Below are 10,446 nucleotides of genomic sequence, written 5' to 3'. Positions count from 1 at the left end.
TAGGCTAGAATAGGCCTTCCTGTGCTTTGTCAAGGATTAGCCTGCTAAATTGCAGACCCTGCTGAATCTTGTATGCCACTGCAATAAGGCTGTGGCAACTCACAAATACATTGGTTTGAAAATCTATCTACACTAGCCTTGTTACCAATGACTCTATAAAGAGCTTAATGTATTTTCCTGATTTATATAGTCACGCAGGAATGGATACCTAGAATAGAATAGATTTCAGAACATTTTAGCAGACACTTATCCAGAGAGGCTTACAGGAGCAATTAGGGTTAAGTGCCTTGCTCAAGGGCACATCAACAGATTTTTCACCTAGTTCGCTCTGGGATTCAAACAAGCAACCTTTCGTTTACTGGCCTAACACTCTTAATTACTAGGCTACCTGCCGCCCCAGTCACTTGTAAAGTACTGCATAAAGAAATGGTAGTGTTCAAAGTAAAAATATGCTACTACAATAAAACAATATAGTATGATGTCACATTTCAATTTGAGAGGAGAAGGGGTAGAATCAGGAAGCTAAAGGTGTGTGTATACAGTAATGTCATTTCCCCCACCCTTCCAATAAAATATTGAGTGAAATCCATGTACAGCACAATTAATTTAACATTTGATGGTGTCTGGCTACAATGTAACATTCCACTGTCTAGCAAACATTTGACCGTGTGTGTTGGACAACATTATCACTCTACCCCTACAGTTTTTGCCATCTTCCAAGCTCCATTTAACCCAACGACTTTTCTACAGTGGGTCTGGGATGGTCCATATTTTGAATAGGGGACCGTTAGTTTTGTCGTGAAGACCATTGCCATAAATCGAACATGAATGGAATAAAATACCGTTTCTATTACATTATGTTCATTGCCTTTTGCAGTATCGGCGAAAGAGAAGAAGTCCTATGCGCTGTGCTATTCAGCTAACGTTAGCATGTATTTCCCTTCGCTGCAAACATCCCTCTCAGAATTATAGTTTAACCTGCAGATTTTTAAGCAAAATGGCGACACTGTAATGGATGGAGGACGAAAAACGTACAGTGTCAAGTGTAATGACAAACTTGCTAATTGTTATTGTTTCCTGCATTGGGAAGGTAGGTCTCATGCTTCGATACACGCGTCTATAGACAATATATTATTATTTGGGGAATCTTGTGTTGACATGTTTAGAGGTTCGTGGTAGCCCTTGGTTTTATTGAGCACGGAACACAGCGGACACACTGGCACCATACTGGCATAGAGATGAGATAACGCAAGACGTTGGCTCGACATGCATAATGGTCAGTATGGACTGATGGACTTGACTTCCATTCACCAATTTGTGCACTGTCAAGTTACCCGATACTCACTAAGCACTCCATTGTCCTGTATGTTGTAGTTAAGCACCGTTCCAAAAGTTCTTAGCTTTCAGCTACTCAATAGACTCTTTGTTGTTTCTTTAGCTACGCAATGGGGCTGTAGCCTACCTGTACCAAATAACTTAACACAGAGGGCTATACCTTTTAAAAGGGGTGATGTCAAACTCCAGACAGAGCTATACGTGTCACATCTGTAGCCAGTCTGAGACTTGAGTCATTTGACACTTCAAGTATTCAAACGAGCATTGAGCAATGCATTCCTCAACTAATTAGGTCAGATTTGTAGCCACTACCCTCGGCTACCTCCTCAACTTTTTAGAAGACTTACACGAATCATGCACTTGACCTATTTCAAACTTAGACCAATTGTTTCAAAGTATTAAGTACTATTAGAATCTATTCCTACATTTATTGGGGGGGTTCTGCTGTCATGGAATGCCTTTCCCATACTAAAGATAGACTCATAGAATCAAGTGCTATTTGCGTGTATAAATATCACTTTGCTCCATTCCATTCAAACATGAAAATAATATGTGAAATGCATTATATGGGTACCATGTCTCTGCATTCCCTACTGTTAACTGTAAACCATTGTTCTAGAAACAGATTCCTGCAGTAGCCTACTTTAAAGGCAATGGGATCTTTGCACTTTGAAGGTAATCTGCCACAACAACTGCTAATGAAGTATGCCCACATTAATAGAACATTAATAACACCTTTCAGTTATGGGAGTCACTCACCCCAGTTACACTGTACCTGGAATTCATGCAAACTCCGAAGCAATTATAACATATTATGATCATCTATGATTATGACCTAACTCAAATAATATTGACCTTATATGAAAGTTGATCTACAGTTGAAGTTGGAAGTTTACATACACTTAGGTTGGAGTCATTAAAACTTGTTTTTCAACCACTCTACAAATTTCTTGTTAACAATCTATAGTTTTGTCAAGTCAGTTAGTGTATGACACAAGTAATTTTTCCAACAATTGTTTACAGACAGATTATTTCACTTATAATTCACTGTATCACAATTCCAGTGGGTCAGAAGTTTACATACGCTAAGTTGACTGTGCCTTTAAACAGCTTGGAAAATTCAATTGGAGGTATACCTGTGGATGTATTTCAAGGCCTACCTTCAAACTCAGTGCCTCTTTGCTTGACATCATGGGAAAATCAAAAGAAATCAGCCAAGACATCAGAAAAAAATGGTCCACAGGTCTGGTTCATCCTTGGGAGCAATTTCCAAACGCCTGAAGGTACCACGTTCGTCTGTACAAACAATAGTACGCAAGTATAAACACCATGGGACCACGCAGCCGTCATACCACTCAGGAAGGAGACGCGTTCTGTCTCCTAGAGATGAATGTACTTTGGAGTGAAAAGTGCAAATCAATCCCAGAACAATAGCAAAGGACCTTGTGAAGATGTTGGAGGAAACAGGTACAAAAGTATCTATATCCACAGTAAAACGAGTCATATATCGACATAACCTGAAAGGCAGCTCAGCAAGGAAGAAGCCACTGCTCCAAAACCGCCATAAAACAGCCAGACTACGGTTTGAAACTGCACATGGGGACAAAGATCGTACTTTTTGGAGAAATATCCTCTGGTCTGATTAAACAAAAATAAAACTGTTTGGCCATAATAACCATCGTTATGTTTGGAGGAAAAAGGGGGAGGCTTGCAAGCCGAAGAACACCATCCCAACCGTGAAGCATGGGGGTGGCAGCATCATGTTGTGGGGATGCTTTGCTGCAGGAGGGACTGGTGCACTTCACAAAATCGATGGCATCATGAGGTAGGAAAATTATGTGGATATATTGAAGCAACATCTCAAGACATCAGTCAGGAAGTTAAAGCTTGGTCACAAATGGGTGTTACAAATGGACAATGACCCCAAGCATACTTCCAAAGTTGTGACAAAATGGCTTAAGGACAACAAAGTCAAGGTATTGGAGTGGCCATCACAAAGACTTGACCTCAATCCCATAGAAAATCTGTGGGTAGAACTGAAAACGCGTGTTTGAGCAAGGAGGCCTACAAACCTGACTCAGTTGCACCAGCTCTGTCAGGAGGAATGGGCCAAAATTCACCCAACTTATTGTGGGAAGCTTGTGGAAGGATACCCGGAACGTTTGACCCAAGTTAAACAATTTAAAGGCAATGCTACCAAATCCTAATTTAGTGTATGTAAACTTCTGACCCACTGGTGAATGTGATGAAAGAAATGAAAGTTGAAATAAATAATTCTCTCTACTATTATTCTGACATTTCACATTCTTAAAATAAAGTGGTGATCCTAACTGATCTACGACAGGACATTTTTTATGAGGATTAAATGTCAGGAATTGTGAAAAACAGAGTTTAAATGTATTTGACTAAGGTGTATGTTAACTTCCAACTTCAACTGTACACTCTGGCTTCACGGACACGCACGCACGCACACACACACACACACACACACACACACACACACACACACACACACACACACACACACACACACACACACACACACACACACACACGCACACACACACACACACACACACACACACAGAGTAAATTCCTTGTAAACCGATTTCCAAGTTTGACTTAATAAATGAGATGGACTAGGCAAGTTATCCTCAAATTGATTATATGTAACTTGACAAGGTCAAATATAAGATGCCAGAATTCGCAGAATGCACCGCATAGCAAAACATCATGTGTACAGCATTGCCTCCCAAATGGCACCCTATTCCCTATATAGTGCACTACTCTTGGCCAGGGCCCATAGGGCGCTCTGGTCAAATGTAGTGTACTATGTAGGGAATAGGGTGCCATTTGGAATACAACTTGAGTCTGCTGTCTTGACTCGCTCATACTGCTATAAATGAAGACGCCAGGGACTACTGTAACGGGAGTACACTGCCCTGAATTATCAACTCAGATGAGCAGCTGCAGAGAGAGATGAGATATTTTAGTAATCCTTAGGAAGGATATAGTACCAAGGACCACATATCTTTTAGTCAAAAGGAAATAAGGGCAGAATGATCGGATGATGTGGCATACATTGACATTATCCTCTTAGTATAAACCATTGAATCTATAGGAAATGTCCTATTGAAGCTACTTCGGTAGCCAACACTGCCATTGGACCATTGCCATTGAAGGGAACATTTGTGTATCACTTTTAAAACTCAAGTTTTGATACTGTATGCTACACTATACTAACGTGTGGATACATAAAGACCATTTTTATTTCTTTATTACAGGTGGGTTTTCAGAAGACCATAGAGTGGAACCAATGGTTTGGAACAGATTGGTAAGGAATGACTGCTTTGGAATCATCTATTAGTAAACCACAAGCATTAGTAACATGTCTACAATTGTATTTTGTGCTGAACCATATTAACCATAACCTTTTACTGCAGTGTGCTAAATCAGGGTTTTGGTAAGTCTTAAACAAATCTAATTTGAAACCAAAGTATACACTTCACACACATGGTTATGGGCTTAAGAAAAATACACCTGTACCATGTCAGATATGTCATATGTATGTTGAAATGTATTCAATTTTGAGTTTGCGTCCCAATATTACACTTTATATCACAAAAGACTGAAATATAACAAAACCATTTGACAAAGAAACACAAGATTTTAAGCTGTTTTAAAAAATATGTATGTTTATTAATTATGAAATTATAAAAATATTAACAACATTCCACCCATGAGGCGGCTAGTCATTTGACTGCAGGAAAGGGCTACCTAACTTTGTATACTTCAATAAATGTATTTTAAATTCAATATTTAAGAAGATGTCATGCATGACTGATAATATTTTTCAGGTTATATTGAAGGAAAGGGATTTCAACGCACAATAATGTGAATGTATGTTGTTGAGGTGTGATGATTGTGAGACGCAGTTGTGTTTCTCCATACATACTGCCATAACACCTGAAACTGTAGCTCAGAGCTGTGATCTGCTTTGAAACTATAGCTAGGTGTGATTAGATTAAGCAGAGTCAAATTCAATCTCAGATGTCACTTCCGTGGCTGCATACCAAATTGCACCCTATTCCCTACAGTATATAGTCCACTAATTTTGACCAAGAGCCACAGGGAATAGGGTACCATTTGGGATGCACACCATTTGTCACTGCCTTCTCCAACACTACATTACACTACACTTGGCAGGTCATAGGCAGTGTTAGGTCTATTTCCTTTTACTCTGATTATACCTCCAGTCATACACAGACCAAGAAGAGATTGACGCAAAACAATATGAGTGTGATTTTAAGTGTTGTTATGTGATCTAGTAATATTGTAATATTGAAATTAATATTCTATTTTCTTGAATGACATACTTTTATGGTACATTTGATCTATATCCCAGGTAACAGGGGACGTCCTCAAGACAATCACAACGTTCACTGTTGGTCCCTTACTGGGACTATATAGTGCATCATGTGTAGAGAGAGTGAGAGGGTTCTAGCCCCTTGCAGGTCTCCTGGGGTTTTGACCCCTAAACACATTGGGCACTCCAGTAACACAGGCTTGTTGAAGTGGCTCTACAGTGTCAGTCAATCTGTCTGTTCTCCTCAAACATGTCTGTCAGGTTACAGAGCATTCCCACCACTAAGGGGCACGATATAATCACTAATGCCTTAACCCCCCCATTCAGGAGTTGAGTTACAGGTCTAGATGAACAATGGCACATAACAATAGGCAATCATTACAGTGATTAATTACTATTTTTGATTTGTCATTGCAGTCTATAATTTTTAAAGAAGTATTTGTAGTCTGACAACAGTGAAGGCAGTCGTTATAAGACAATCACAAAAAAAAAGCAATATTTCAGGGGAAGAAAAGGATTGAAACGTTTTCATTGTGTTCCATACTAAATTAAACTACATTTCTAAGATGCTAACTGTATACAAGATTTACTTATGACTGAAATAGATACGTCCACACCAAGTCTACAGTATGTTGAATGCACATATAAATACAGGTACGTTTAGTGATATTCAAAAGAAATAGAAAGTATTTGTATTTCCATTCTGTAGCTCTGTAGTAATAATATAATCATCCTAATGTGACCACATAATGTCATCCAAATTAACCACATGCTAGACCACAGACAAGAAGGCCCAATCGGAAAAGACGTTTGAAAATTCTTGTGCAGATTCCAGGATCAATACAACCAAGGCCGGAAGAATGTTCTATTGATGTGGAAGCTATTCACTCATTGAGCGCCAGTTAACCAAAAATGTAAGCCCTGTGTTTGTATTGATTGAGAGGGTAACAGCAGAAGTTTGCCACTACATTAGTAACAAGGCAGCTGGACCTTTCTGTGATATCTATCAAGGTTGTGGCCATCCTAATTAAATTTCCCATTTATTCTCAGAGTTGGATGTGACATTTGCACAGGCTAGACTTGGCGCTCCGGTACCGCTTGCCGTGTGGTAGCAGAGAGAACAGTCTATAACTAGGGTAGGTGGAGTCTTTGACAATTTGTAGAGCCTTCCTCTGACACCGCCTGGTATAGAGGTCCTGGATGGCAGGAAGCTTGGCCATTCACACTACCCTCTGTAGTGCCTTGCGGTCGGAGGCTGAGCAGTTGCTATACCAGGCAGTGATGCAACCAGTCAGGATGCTCTCGATGGTGCAGCTGTAGAACCTTTTGAGGATCTGAGGACCCATGCAAAATCTTTTCAGTCTCCTGAGGGGAATAAGTTTTGTCGTGCCCTCTTCACGACTGTCTTGGTGTGCTTGGACATGTTCGTTTGTTGGTGATGTGGACACCAAAGAACTTGAAGCTCTCAACCTGCTTCACTGCAGCCCCGTCGATGAGAATGGGGGCGTGCTCGGTCCTCTTTTTCCTGTAGTCCACAATCATCTCCTTTGTCTGGATCACGTTGAGGGAGAGGTTGTTGCCCTGGCACCACATGGCCAGGTCTCTAACCTCCTCTCGTGTCTTTGGGCATCATTAAAACCGAAGACTTATTTTTATCAAATAACTCTCTGTAATTATTATTACGCGATTAACTGATTAATCATGTAACTGTAATTAACTAGGAGGTCGGGGCACCAAGGAAAATATTCAGATTACACAGTTATAATTTTCCTAATATAACTTTCAGATATTATATCTGATCAATGAGTCTTCTGATTTAATGACTTATTTTTACCTCGCGTCAGTCTCATTCCAAACGTCGTAAATTGTTGTTATCTGCACGAACCCAGTCTTCACTAAGTCATCCATACATCAATTGTCTTAAAATCATTTATTTACTAAACTAAGTAATTCACAGAAAGCATACAAAACAGTAGGTATCGTTACAAAGCAATGGTAGAGGAATGTGCCCTAGTGGGCTAAACCGGCATGGCGGCTTGTTAAACAAAGGGTGATAAGGGTCAGCTGAAAAGACCCTACAGAGTTGATAAATATGAACAATTGATATGCTAATCCTTTGCACATGAACGCTCACTCATTCGGGACGAATTGCAATCAATATATATTTATGCTCAGTGTGTCGTCGGGATCCTTGTTGGAGAGTTTGGTGCTGTTGGAGAGTTTTGTCCGCGTTCTCTCTCTCTCGGTTAGAATGGATCTTTCAAAGCGACATTCGTTCATGTCGTTATAGAATGGATGTTTCGTCGGTCTTCGCGTTCAATGATACCGAATTTCTAGCTGCAGACTAGTAATTAATATCAAAGACTTGTTATTATTCTGTATTGATAGTTTAACCACGTGGTATGGTTAAAATTCAGTAGAGGAATGCATGGTCAAACCTTGGCTCTCTCTTCTCGAGGTAAGCTGGTCTAAAGAAAGAAACCCTGGGTGGGGGTTCATATACTGAACGTAGAAAAGGCTGTCACATGATGCCTTGTCCTGTCTGTGTCCCTGGGGGCGTGCCGGTGACTTAGTTAAGCTTTGAACAGAAATACAATTCTCTCACATTAACATCAGTACATAGCATCTCAACATATTCCAATAGGTTTATCCTTATTCATTAATTGTATACATCCATTTAGATGTAAGTCTCATAGCTGAGGCTATTATATAAACATTATTATGGCAATATTGTCTCTCATGAGTTGTCATAAAATTGTACCAAGCAGACCAATTCGTAGCTGGATTCTTCACCAATCTTTTATACCTTCTCCAGAACATAAATGTCGTTCGGTTCCCCCGTCTTGTGAGTTGGAAGAATTCCTTTGTCTCTCTATGAAACCATTCTGTCTCAAAACTGTGGCTTGTGTGGCAGGACATTCCCTTTGGAATTTACGACCGCCTTCTGACCACAGCAGCCTGGGTTGGGGGAGGTAGTAGGGGGATGGTGCATGGGAGGGGGTTCAACTGTGCTCGCTGTACCCAGAGAGAGGGCAACGTCATGACACTCCTCCCTAAAGGCTGTCTCGTCGTTGTCGGTGATCAAGCCTACCACTGTTGTATCATTGGCAAACTTAATGATGGTGTTGGAGTCGTGCCTGGCCGTGCAGTCATGAGTGAACAGGTAGTACATCAGGGGACTCTGCACGCACCCCTGAGGGGGCCCTGTGTTGAGGATAAGCGTGGCAGATGTGTTGTTACCTACCCTTACCACCCGGGGGCGGCCCGCCAGGAAGTCCAGGATCCAGTTGCAGAGGGAGGTGTTTAGTCCCAGGGTCCTTAGCTTAGTGATGAGCTTTGTGGGCACTATGGTGTTGAACGCTGAGCTGTAGTCAATGAATAGCATTCTCACATAGGTGTTCCTTTTGGCCTGGTGGGAAAGGGCAATGTGGAGTGCAACAGAGATTGCACCATCTGTGGATCTGTTGGGGTGGTATGCAAATTGGAGTGGGTCTAGGGTTTCTGGGATAATGGTGTTGTTGTGAGCCATGACCAGCCTTTCAAAGCACTTCATGGCAACAGACGTGAGTGCTACGGGTGGGTAGTCATTTAGGCAGGTTACCTTAGTGTTTTTGGGCACAGACACTATGGTGGCTCCTTGAAAACGGCAGCTCTACCCTTTAGCTCAGTGCGGATGTTGCCTGTAATCCATGGCTTCTGGTTGGGGTATGTACATACGGTCACTGTGGGGACGACGTCATCGATGCACTTATTGATGAAGCCAATGACTGATGTGGTGTACTCCTCAATGCTATTGGAGGAATTAGTCCTGTAGTTTAGCATCTGTTTCATCTGACCACTTTTTAATTGATCTAGTCACTGGTGCTTCCTGCTTTTCTGAGCCTACCATTATACTTACGGTTAGTCCCGTGTGGCTCAGTTGGTAGAGCATGGTGTTTGCAAGGCCAGGGTTGTGGGTTTGATTCCCACGGGGGACCAGTACGGGGGAAAAAAGTATGAAATGTATGCATTCACTACTGTAAGTCGCTCTGGATAAGAGCGTCTGCTAAATGACAAAAATGTTAGTTGTTACATAGTGATGAACCTTCCTTTCTCTCCTCTCAACCATCTCAGGGAGACAAATCCTCATTTAATCAGCTCCTTCTAGACACATTCCTGCCAGCTTGATTTATAAATGACCTTCAAAAGGATAGATCAGGGACATTTTTTCATATTATGTTTTTGAAGGATTTGTATATCATTTTTAGGGCTTTGCAAATGCTCCCGTAAACTAAGTCCTGTTCTGATTTGAGTATTATTCACTTCTTAAGAGGGGTAAGATCGCTGCATGGTCAGCTATCCATACTAATGCCGCTGTACTAAACTGCTGGGAATCTCATTATTCTGACTGCAGAGGTTATATTATAAATCTTTAAAAAATTGCTTTGAAGGACTGTTACCTGGTAAATTACAGTATCCTACTCAGATATTTGGAATACGTGTTTGATATTATGAAGATAGGAGTCAAACACTATATTTTTTTATCATTGGTACAGTTATTCTTCTAATCAAATCAATGTTTATTGTTCACGTACACAGATTAGTAGATGTTATCGCAGATGCAACGAAATGCTTGTTTCTAGCTCCAACAGTGCAGTAATAACTAGCAAAAAAAACAATACTCACATAATCTAAAAATAACGAAATTGAGAAATATCAGAACGAGCAATGTCAGAGTGCAGAATATAAATAAATATATATAGTGG

The 10,446-nt window shown here is 40.7% G+C and overlaps 1 protein-coding gene across 4 annotated transcripts in view; it reads left to right on the top strand.

Moving 5' to 3' along the window:
- Positions 1-802: 802 nt before the first annotated feature.
- The window catches only part of LOC106560308 (zinc finger protein 644), a 34,154-nt gene continuing 24,510 nt past the window's right edge, over positions 803-10,446 (top strand). Inside the window, exons 1-2 of one of the 4 annotated variants that reach the window (XM_045687703.1) lie at positions 803-1,090; positions 4,620-4,669. The gene's annotated coding sequence lies outside the window, so the exon portion shown is untranslated. Of the gene's footprint in view, positions 1,277-1,973; positions 2,011-4,619; positions 4,670-10,446 lie in introns of those variants that run through there. The other 3 variants (XM_014123072.2, XM_014123073.2, XM_045687702.1) reach the window with 3 other exon arrangements.

The sequence above is a fragment of the Salmo salar genome, chromosome ssa10 (assembly GCF_905237065.1).
Source record: "Salmo salar chromosome ssa10, Ssal_v3.1, whole genome shotgun sequence".
NCBI classification, from domain to species: Eukaryota; Metazoa; Chordata; class Actinopteri; order Salmoniformes; family Salmonidae; genus Salmo; species Salmo salar.
Note: the sequence above shows the minus strand (reverse complement) of the source record. Positions and strands in the feature narration are given on the sequence as shown.